The following is a 10836-nucleotide window of genomic DNA, read 5'->3' on the forward strand; positions in this document are numbered from 1 at the left end:
AGTATGGTATTAGGGGTGGCATAAAGACAGCATTTTGTGACCAGAGGCATCTGCTCTCTTTCTACTCTTCTGGAAAAATAAAGAATTGTTTACAGGTCATTAAGCATTTGCTCCAAAGCCCTCAAGTTCAGTTTAGCTGAGACCCTGGCCTAACAGTGCTTTGATTTGTAAGACTTTACAACATAATATAAAACATCTCCCTCTGAAAGAGACTTTCCTTGCTCATGGGTGATTTGATTTTGGTTCTTCTGATGTTTTACTGTCCCTTCCCCTCCTTTTTGTGCTATATCACTGCTACTAAGGGTTGTTTATATCAGTGGTGTGTTTCTGTACAGAGAGGGCTTGATTTTATAAATCTAATAAACAACAATCATTCAGCCAGGTCTTGCGAGGCATACAAACTTGATCAGACCACAGGGGTCTTGTTGATGGAGGGAATTGCCAAAATCATACTTCAGGGTACCATTTAGTTGCCTCAAACAGTTAATGACTTTCAGTTGCTACCAGGGATGAACTCAGGTATCTTGATAGCCTGACTCAACAAAAGTGACTATCTTATGTAATACAATCGCCCCCTAGGTGCCTATGTTGGAACTCAACAGAGAAATAAGAAGCAGCTGCCTTGCTGCTTCCTTCTCCTTCTGACCCACAGGAAAAAGGGAAAACCACAAGGTAGTTCAAAGTGTCCAAGGTGGCCTCAATGTATGATAAAACTTCTTCTTATAGTCAGTGACATCAAATTGTTAATAGCAACATTTAAATGTTAAATTTTAAAAAGAGTGCAAAATTTAAAATGAGAGGCTCTTGATTTAATTCCCAGCATTTCCTATCTGTGTGACCATAGATAAGGTCTGGGACTGTTCTGGGACTCAGTTTTCTCATCTGTAAATTGACCATCCTAGATCAGATGATTCTAAAAGCTCCTTTCTAGCTGCTAATCTATGATCCTTTGATCTTATGAACATTTTCTCTTCCTGACATTTTTTCCTTCTCTTTTCTTTTCTTCCCTCCCAAATCATATAAAAAAATTGGTGGCAGAATTTTCAAATCTGGATTCAATGCAAAATTGTAGGTTTAAAAAATTCCAATGGATGCCTTTTGTTTTTAAAATCATATTAATTTCCAAATACGTTTATTTATATCTCATTTTTTTCTTGCTCCCTTCTCCCAGAGAATCTTCCCTTGTAACAAAGATTTTTTAAAAAGAAAGTTTAAAAAAAATCAGTTCATCAAAATCAATGAGAACATCAGTCATGTATGACAATATATGTGTGTATATATATATGTAATATTCCATATCCATAGCCACCCACCTCTGGAATGAATGAAAGGAGGTTAATTTTCTCAGTTCTTCTTTTGAGCCAAGTTTGGTTATTATAATTACACAGTCCAATCCCCACCTGTTGATTCTACACATTTAACTTTATTATTAGGTAATATTGGCAGAGGCTTATCTTGGAAAGACTGCAATTTTTTGTACCTTATATGAGCAAGATAAAACCAGGGAGAAGTAGTATTGTTTTCATTCTGTAAGGTTCTGGATTTGACTCAGTCATTTATAAGCCCTCTGGCCACTCAGCACTTAAACGAATTCAAACCTGGCTTTCAGTTTTACCAGTAATTTTAATACCTTATACAGATCCTGTGAAGGAAAGATACTGTAATAGTGAATTACAATTATGAGACACCTTCAAATAATACTCTTTGGGTTTCCCATTTATAAGTCTTCATTCTCTTTTCATTATTTTATTTAATAATGAATTTTGATTCTGCAAGCTCTATTCCCTCCTTGGGTTGCTAATCACAGGCAAGCATAAATGGTGGTTAGAGATGGGGGAGGGGAACAAGAAACAAAAAGAACTGTAGTATGACACTGAATCCTACCTATTTCCTTTCTATTTAACTGTTAATCAATGAACATTTATTAAGCACTTACTTTGTGCCAGCCATTATGCTAAGCACTGAATGAATACTAGCCTCATATAGTGTTAAGGAATCCACTTCATTCACATTACACAATTTTAGCTGATTCAACTCAATTTATCAAACACTTATTAACTCTCTACTGCATTCCAAGTATTGTGCTGGTTTAGGGAAAGGAGAAAGGAATAAAAGACATGGCCCCTGCTCTCACAGAACTTATAAAATAGTAGCAGAATGTGACATTACACAATAAAAGGAGCAAAGTTCTATATGAGATCCAAAGGAGAGAAAAAGAATGACCAACTGGAGAATCATTGAAGGTTGCATGAAGCAGGTGGTGTTTGAACTAGGTTTTCTAGTAACTCTGCCAACTGTATGTCTTTGGACAAATCATTTTGCTTCTCCGTGACTAATTTTCCATGTATGTTATGGTAGATTTCAAAATACTACAGCTTAGCTGATTGAGTCAGGGGTCTCTCAGACAGGCAAATGGACTCAGTTTATAACACCTCAGAAACTGATAAACACATAAGATCAGGGCTTGATTTACTGTATTTTTTAATTGTCTAGACTTAAGAAAGTGATGAAGAAAATGCTGATTAAACTTAAAAGTGGGTCATTCATTTTCAGAGAGTCAGCTGTTGAACAATTACCAACACATCCCCTCCTTACTGGTGAGTAGCTAGTGCTGAGACAGTTGCATGACCTTTTTTATACTATTAAAAAAAACATTTGATACTCTTCAGAGGTTACGTTTTTCCTGGGGGAAGGGTGGAAGGGAGAGATGCTTTTCAGAAATCTTGATATTTGGTGAAGATTTCAACATTAATGAATAAACTGATCACTGGCTTTTAAACACCTTTATAACCTGGCCACTTCATACCTTTCCCATCTTCTTAGACTTTACTTCACCTCAGGTACTCTTCAGTTGGATGACATTGACCTCCTTGTTGTTTCTTATACATTGTGTTCTATCTCACAGTTCAGAGTGTTTTCACTGACTGTTCCCCATACCTGAAACTCCTTCCCTCCTCACCTCTGCCTCCTGGCTTCCCTCAAGTCCTAGTAAAAGTGCCCCTTTTGCAAGAAGCCTTTTCCAAGCCCTCTTAATACTAGTTTCTTCTCTCTGAGACTATTCCCAATTTATCCTGTATATATCTTGTTTATCCATAGTTGTTTGCATGTTTTCTCTCCATTAGGCTGAGGTCCTTGAGAGCAGGGACTTTTTTCTCCCTTTCTTTGAATGTCCAGTGCTTTATATAGTGCCTGGCACATAGTAGGTGCTTAATAATTTCTGCTTGTCTAACAATCACACGTATCATTAATGCTAGGAACTAACTCTTAGATATCCCTTTAGGGCTTACAAAGCACTTTCTTTGTCACAACCCTGTGAGGCAGACGTGGCAAATGTTAATATTCCTATTTATAGATGAGATAATTGACATTCTAAGTGGGGAAGTGACTTGTTCATCGTCCCACTACTAGTAAATGTCAGAAGCTGGATTCAAACCCAGATCTCTTGATTTCACATATAGCATTCAAATTTAGGTCCTCATAATATACCCAAAATGAATGTACTAGCCAGGTTGTAGGTCCATTGTGAATGGACAACTTTTCAGCAAAAGGAAAACAGAGCACAGGGACTCTTAGAAGTATGCCTATTAACAAAGTATGTTGAATGTAGGCTCCTTAATGACAGGGACAATCTTGGTTTTGTCTTTGTATCTCTAAGCTTTAGCATAGTGCCTGCCACATGGTTAATATTCAATAAGTGCTCATTGAGCGGATGGATGGATGGATGGATAGATGGATGGATGGATGGATGGATGGATGGATGGATGGATGGATGGATGAAGGTAAAGATAACTAGGGAAAGAATAGATATTTACAGTTAGAGAAACTGAGACCCACCACATGACAATTTCCCCAAGGACACACTGGGAGCTAGTGACAGAAAAGAGCCCGGCAGTTTTCAACTCTACAAATAAAAGAACTCAAAACTCCTTATTAAGTTACAATACTATGCCAAAGACACCAGGCCAGAGAGTTAAAGGTATGGGCTGTCAGTGGGGTTTTAAAAAAATATTAACTCACTGACTTGAGCATTGAGAGATATAATCATTTCACTTATCTCCCAGAGTGAAATTGACAATTTCAGTCCTTGGGGTAATGAAGCAGACTTGAGGAAGTCTGGTTTCTGTGGCATGCCAGAAGTTGAATGTTACATTTCGTTCATTCCAGGAAGTCCTGGCATCTTTGGGTGGCCAATTTGATCAGCTCCATCCACACAGCCTGTCTTAATGATGGGGGAAAAGGCATGATTAGTCCTGCAAAGCAGCTTGTGCTGGTGAGGGGAAGAACAAAGGCACAGGAAGGAAAAACTAAGAGACTCTGAAACAGCTTCTGACTGTGCAGTGGGGGAAAAAAAGGGAGAGCTGCCCATCAACTGTCTGCTGGGGCTGGTGGCGAGGTGGTTGGCAGGAGAAGATAATCCACAGGAGCTGGCAAAAGCTATGTGATCTGACAGATACAGGCAGAACCCTGGCGAGGGAACAAAAAAGAGACCAGAAATGAAGCTCCAAGAAAAACGAATTGGTTTTTTCCCAGGTCAGAACTAAGTTGTTGGGTTGGAAGCCAAGAGAAGCCTTTCATGGGAAATAGGTGGAAATGGTCTCTCTGTTCTGGAGTGGATGGAGTATGAATGACACAGTCACTATTTTAGAAAGTTTATAAGTCAGCAGCAGATTTGCTGCAGTCTGTTGAAAAATACTTTATCTGAGAGGATTTGGATTGCCATTCAGGCTCAGAAGAAATACCAACTTTTCTCTTATCATGATTGCCTCTCCTTGCAGGAATTGAAAGCTCTTACTTAGATCCCTACATACACATTTCTGTAAAGGGGGATAAACTGTGGATTTGAGGAAATCCTCCCTAAAACTCTGATTCACTGCAATATTGCTGTCCCCACAATTCTGTCAATGTGTATGTGATCACCATAACCTGTGTTTCTTAAACTGTGGACCTTTTTTTGGGGGAGGGGGGAATGAAAGTAAGAATTTAAACCAAAAGTGAAGGATGCTGGTCTGCTTTAGGTTATGCTAAGTGAGCCAACCTACAGTGGAGCACATAGAGTTATAATTTGGAATAATTTAAGAACAGTGACTAAACAGTACATACCTTTTGACCCAGCGATAATATTAATGGAGATGTACCTCCCATCGCCAACCCCAGAAAAGGTCAGAAACAGAAAGAAAAGTCAAATATATACCAAAATATTAATAGCAGGATTTTTGAAATGAGAGCAAAGAACTGGAAATAAAATGTCAGTCAGAAGAAGAATGGCTAAATAAACTTATCTGAACATAACAGAATATCATGGCATCTTAAGAAATTACTATAATGGGAAATTCAGAGAAATGTGGGAAAACCTGTATGAAGTGATGAAGAAGAGCCAGAATAATATATACAATAAATACAATAATATTATCAACTAAATAACATGCATTATTATTTTATATAAGTACAATAACAAAAGTATAATAAAATAATAATAATGTAATAAACAAGAACATGAAAAGGGAAGTCACCTCTGAGCAACTATAATAACTCATCTTGGTCTTTTAGAACGGAAAATGAAAGCTGTCCCTCTCCTTTTGGAAGAGAGGTGAAAGGCTACAGATTAAGATTTGCATGCATTTTTAGTCTCTATATTGATTTCATTTAATTATTTTTTCCTTCCTACATGCAATGGTTCAATTCCCTAGGATGGGGAGGAGCATATTGTAGAATATATAACTGTTTCATAAAAGCAAAAGGCATTTATTTGTTATGTTTTTTTCTTTTGTTTAATAATTATTTCTCATTATATTCCCCTATCCCTCCTGGGGGATCTCTTATAGCAAAGAAAGGCAGGGAACATAGGAGGCTGTGTACAGCCTTGGGCAGGGGTGGGGAACCTGAGGTCTCAAAGCCACACGTGGCCCTCTAGATCCTCAAGTGCAGTCCTTTGACTGTATCCAAACTTCACAGAACAAATTCTCTTAATAAAAGGATTTGTTCTGTAAAACTTGGACTTAGTTAAAAGGTCACACCCAAGGACCTAGACGGCCACAGGTCCCCTACCCCTGACCTTGGGCATTCCCCTAGGTATGGAGTGATTGTTCTTAAGGCTGTACCAAATCAAACTGCTTCCCTAAAAAGCATTAGAATTAAAAGATACAATGATTCTGACTGTATGATCTGGGGTATTGTTGGTTCTTCACTCTCAAAGAGGACCAATGACATCAAGAAGGTAATGTCTTGACTTGCAAATGAATTGGAAGTGAGACAAAGCTGTGCAAAGTCATCAACCTCACTCCCTCCTCCAGAGTCAGTGGAACAGCAAGACATAGGTCAGGATGATTGGCAATGGCCCAGCTGTACTCCATACCTAGAATGCTCTCTCTCCTTATCTACACCCACTACCTTCTCTTGCAATTCAGGGACAGAATAGGGAAGGAAGCAGGAAGTGATTCAATTTTCTTTGCTCTAAGAAATTGTATCGCTCACTATGCCCAAAGGGCTATAAATAAGTGCATACCCTTTGACCCAGCAATACCACTTCTAGGGTTGTATCCCAAAGAGATCAGAGAAGTGGGAGGAGGACCCATATGTACAGAAATATTTATAGCAGCTCTTTTTGTGTTGGCAAAGAATTGGAAATCAAGGGGATGCCCATCAATTGAAGAATGGCTGAATAGGTTGTGGTATATGAATGTAATGGAATACTACTGTGCTATAAGAGATGAGGAGCAGACAGACTTCATAATAACCTGGAGAGACTTATATAAACTGATGCTGAGTGAGAAGAGCAGGACCAGGAGAAATCTGTACACAATCACAGACACAACACATGTGTGATGACTAACTTTGATAGACTGGGCTCCTCTCAGCAATGTAAGGTTATAAGACAACTCCAAAAGACTCATGATTGAAAGAGATCTCCACATCCAGAGAAAGAGCTAGAGTCTGAATGCAGATTGAAACAAACTACTTGCTCTGTTTCTTTTTCTTTTTTTTGTTTTGTTTCCCCTTTCCTACTGATCATTCCACAGGTTATAATCCTTCTTTACAACCTGACTAATGATTAAGGTGAAGATATTTGTAGATCCTATATTTGATTGCATGGTGGGTGGGGGAGGAGAGGAAGGGGGAGAAAATTTGAAACATAAGGGACTGTGGAACTGAATGTTGTAAACTAAAAGTAAATAAACAAATTAATTAAAAAAAGAAAATGTGTTCTTCACCACAAGAGAGAACTGAGCTCACTGACCTCAGCACTTTATCAGTGACTCCTGAGTCTTGCATGCAACTTCAAAATGCTTGCTCTAGGCATTGAGTCATGGCCTACTATATGGAGAAAAGACTAGGTACCTTCTTTGGCCATCCTTCCATCTAACCCTTAGTAAACCCTTTGACTATGGAGAGAACGGTCACTCAAGCACCCTAAGGTCATATTCCCTTATCCCCTGACTTGATCCAGCCTCAGAATCATAGCAGTCCTTGACTAGCACCCAACTTTGAATATCTCCTTCTAATAGAATGGTGAGCAGGAGTGACCCCAGGCCTCATAAAGTGCAGGGCTACAGCGGGCATTGTCTTTTGTGTCTGTTGATAACTAGGGATAGACATATTCCCAAATTGTACCTAAGACTAAAGCACCAACAATCAGCCTCTGCCTAGAAGATGCCAGGAAAGTGTAACTAACATCTTGGATAATATCTGCTGACTCCCTATACCATGTATGAGCTAAGTCATGTTTCCTAACCTTTTCTCTTCATAACTATGAAAAATGATATTTGTACAGCACCTTGAAGTTTGTGTATAGCACCATAAATTTTGTAATGTACTTTTCACGCATTATTTTGATTCTCATAATAACCCTATAAGGCAAGTGCTATGGTTATTATTATTCCCATTTTGCAGCAAAGAAAACTGAGGCTTAAGAGAGGTTGTGATTTTCCTGTGCTCTCAGTGGAACCTCAGAACAGTTTCATGATCAAGACAACCCTATGAAGTAAGTACAATGACTATTATTATCTTTCTTTGACAGAAGAAGAAGAGGACAGAGCCAAGATGTCAGAGTAAAAGCAGGGACTTGCTTGAGATCTCCCCCAAGCCCCTCCAAATACCTGTAAAAAATGACTCTAAACAAATTCTAGAGCTATAGAACCAACGAAATGACAGAGTGGAACACATTTCCAATCCAAGACAGCCTGGAAAGCAGACAGGAAGGGTCTATTGCACCAGGCTAGGAGTGGAGTGCAGTCTGGTGTGAGCTAGGGCAGGTCTCATGGGAACTCTGTGTAACCTGGGCAAAAGAAGAGTGTGGTCTGACTGGGATCTGGATCCAGCCCCAGGGCAGAGGAGGTGGTGGCAGCAGCAGTGGAAGTAGCAGCAGCAACAGAAGCAGCAGCATTAGTGGCAACAGGGACACTCCCACCCCCACTGGAAGCAGAGGCCTACCTTGACAAAGAGTTAGAAAGTCAAGTGTTTGACTGGGAAGATGAGCAAATGACGTAAAAAAGAACCCAGACTATAGAATCTTACTTTGGTGACAAAGAAGATCAAAACAGAAGAAGAAACAAGTTCAGGTGGTGACTTGTAGCAAGGGCTGGATTTGAACCCACTGAGTTCTTTCTTTCTGGCTGTAAGTTTAACACTCTGGCAACTATGCCAAGCTGCCCTTCCCACAAACCAGTTACTAAATTTATTTCCTAGTTATTTCAGTTAATGCTTGCTTTGAATTGTACTTTTAGGTGACTGTGAGGAAGTTTCTGTCCCACATTTCTCTTCATCAATCTATCATGTGAATGTGGCGGCAGCTACCATCCAAGTCAGTCAGTTTCCCTGTCACATATGGGGTACCAAAGTCAAAAGGGACTTTAAAATTTAAGCCAGTACATAAGGAAAGATAAATTGAAGAATCCAAAGAAACATGGGAAAACATGAATGAAGTGATACAGAGTAAGGAGAACAGAACCCAAAGGATAAGTTCTATACTGACTCCAACTATGTCAGTAAAGGCAACAAAACCTAGGTCAAATTCAGTGGACACAGAATGTTTCCTGAAGGCAGGGATTGTTTCCTTTTAGTCATTGCGTCAAATGGGGAAGCAAGTCCCTGCTTTTACTCCACCATCTTGGCTCTGTCCCCTTCTTCTGTCAGACAAAGATAATAATAGTCAATAGTCATACTTTATAGGGTTGTTTTGATCATGAATGTGTCTACTGCCTGGGGCATGTAGGTGGTGTAGTGGATAGAGATCTGAATTCAAATCCAGTCTCAGATACTTACTAGCTGTGTGGCCCTGGACAAGTCACTGAATCCCTATTTGCCTCAGTTCTTCATTTGCAAAGTGGGAAAAGGAAATGACAAACCACTCCAGTATCTTTGTCAAGAAAACCCCAGGGACAAGCACATGGAGTCACAAAGAATCAGATATGACTAAACAATACCAACTCTAAGGCTTACTATAGTATCTGCCATATGATATTTAGTTGTTGTTTAGTCAGTTTCAGTCATGTCCAATTCTTCATGACCCCTTTTGGGGTTTTCTTGGCAGAGATACTGGAGTGGTTTGTCATTTCCTTCTCTAGATCATTTTACAGATGAAGAAACTGAGGCAAACAGGGTTAATGACAGATGCCTAATAAATGCTTGTTAATTGAACCAAATTTAATTTAATGCGCCCCTTAATAAAATAAAGCACACATTCTTTTTTAGCTAATAAAGTTAAATTACAAAAAAAAAAGGTAAATCACAAAGGTCCTGATTTGCCTATACTACAAGTCCCAATCTTTCTTGTAGACTGTTTTGCTTAATGGTTTCTGTAAATACACCTTGTTGGTGGTTTATGTGTTTATTTAGATTTATCTGCTGTCATAACAAAAGTAATCAATTAAAAAGAAGCAAAAAGATCAACTCAGAAGTCACAGAGGGGCTAGCAAAGTCTCTGGTAATCCACTAAAAAGACATTTTTAGAGTATTGTATTAACCTTGAAATATTTATAACACTACATGTATAAATAATATCTCTTTTAACAACTGTCTACTCTTTCAGGAGGCAGAGTGATACAGTTGAAAGAATGCCAGATTTGGAGTAGTTTCTGCTACATATGTGACCTTGGGCAAATCATTTAACTTTGGGAGGGCCTCATTTTCCTTACTGGTAAAATGAGAATGTTGAACTAGATAATATACCTTTAGCTTTAACTCTATGATTAAACAATTAGTCAATGTTTATTAAGTGCCTATTCTATGACAGGCACTGTGCTATATCTTTTTATTTTGTTTGTTGAAGATCAGTTCCTCAGTTTCCTGAGGATATTACACATGTATCTTTGATCTAAATATGGAAAATGGAAAAGGCAATGGGGACCATTTTCTTGAGTTGCAGTCTTGAATTCCAACCACCCTTATACACTTAAAACTCAGTATGTCTAAAATGGAATTCATGACCTTCCCCTGCCTCCAGGTCTCTCCCCCTCCCCCAACTTCCCTAGTTCTTTTAAGAAACAAAAGAGTATAACCATTTTCTCAGTCAGCTAGATTCAAAGCCTTGGATTCATCTTTAACGCTGCTCCCTTTAACTTCTATATCTAGACTCCCAAATCTATATATTGAGCCTAAATATCTCTTCTGAAGCCTTTATCACCAACTGCTTCCTTGGCATATCAATCAACCAATGAACATTTATCAAGCACCTATATGCTAGGCACTATGCTAGAATAAAAATACCAAGACTATCAACCTGGAAGTCCCATTGGCACCTTAAAAATCAACAAGTCAAAAATAAAGTCATTAACTTGTTTTCTAATATTTCTAATATTCCATATCTCTCTATTTATGCTGAGGGTACAACAATCCTTCCAG

Source organism: Petaurus breviceps, unplaced genomic scaffold (genome assembly GCF_028583685.1).
Source record: "Petaurus breviceps papuanus isolate PSGF00001 unplaced genomic scaffold, PetGlider_PUasm1.0 126, whole genome shotgun sequence".
Taxonomy (NCBI): domain Eukaryota; kingdom Metazoa; phylum Chordata; class Mammalia; order Diprotodontia; family Petauridae; genus Petaurus; species Petaurus breviceps.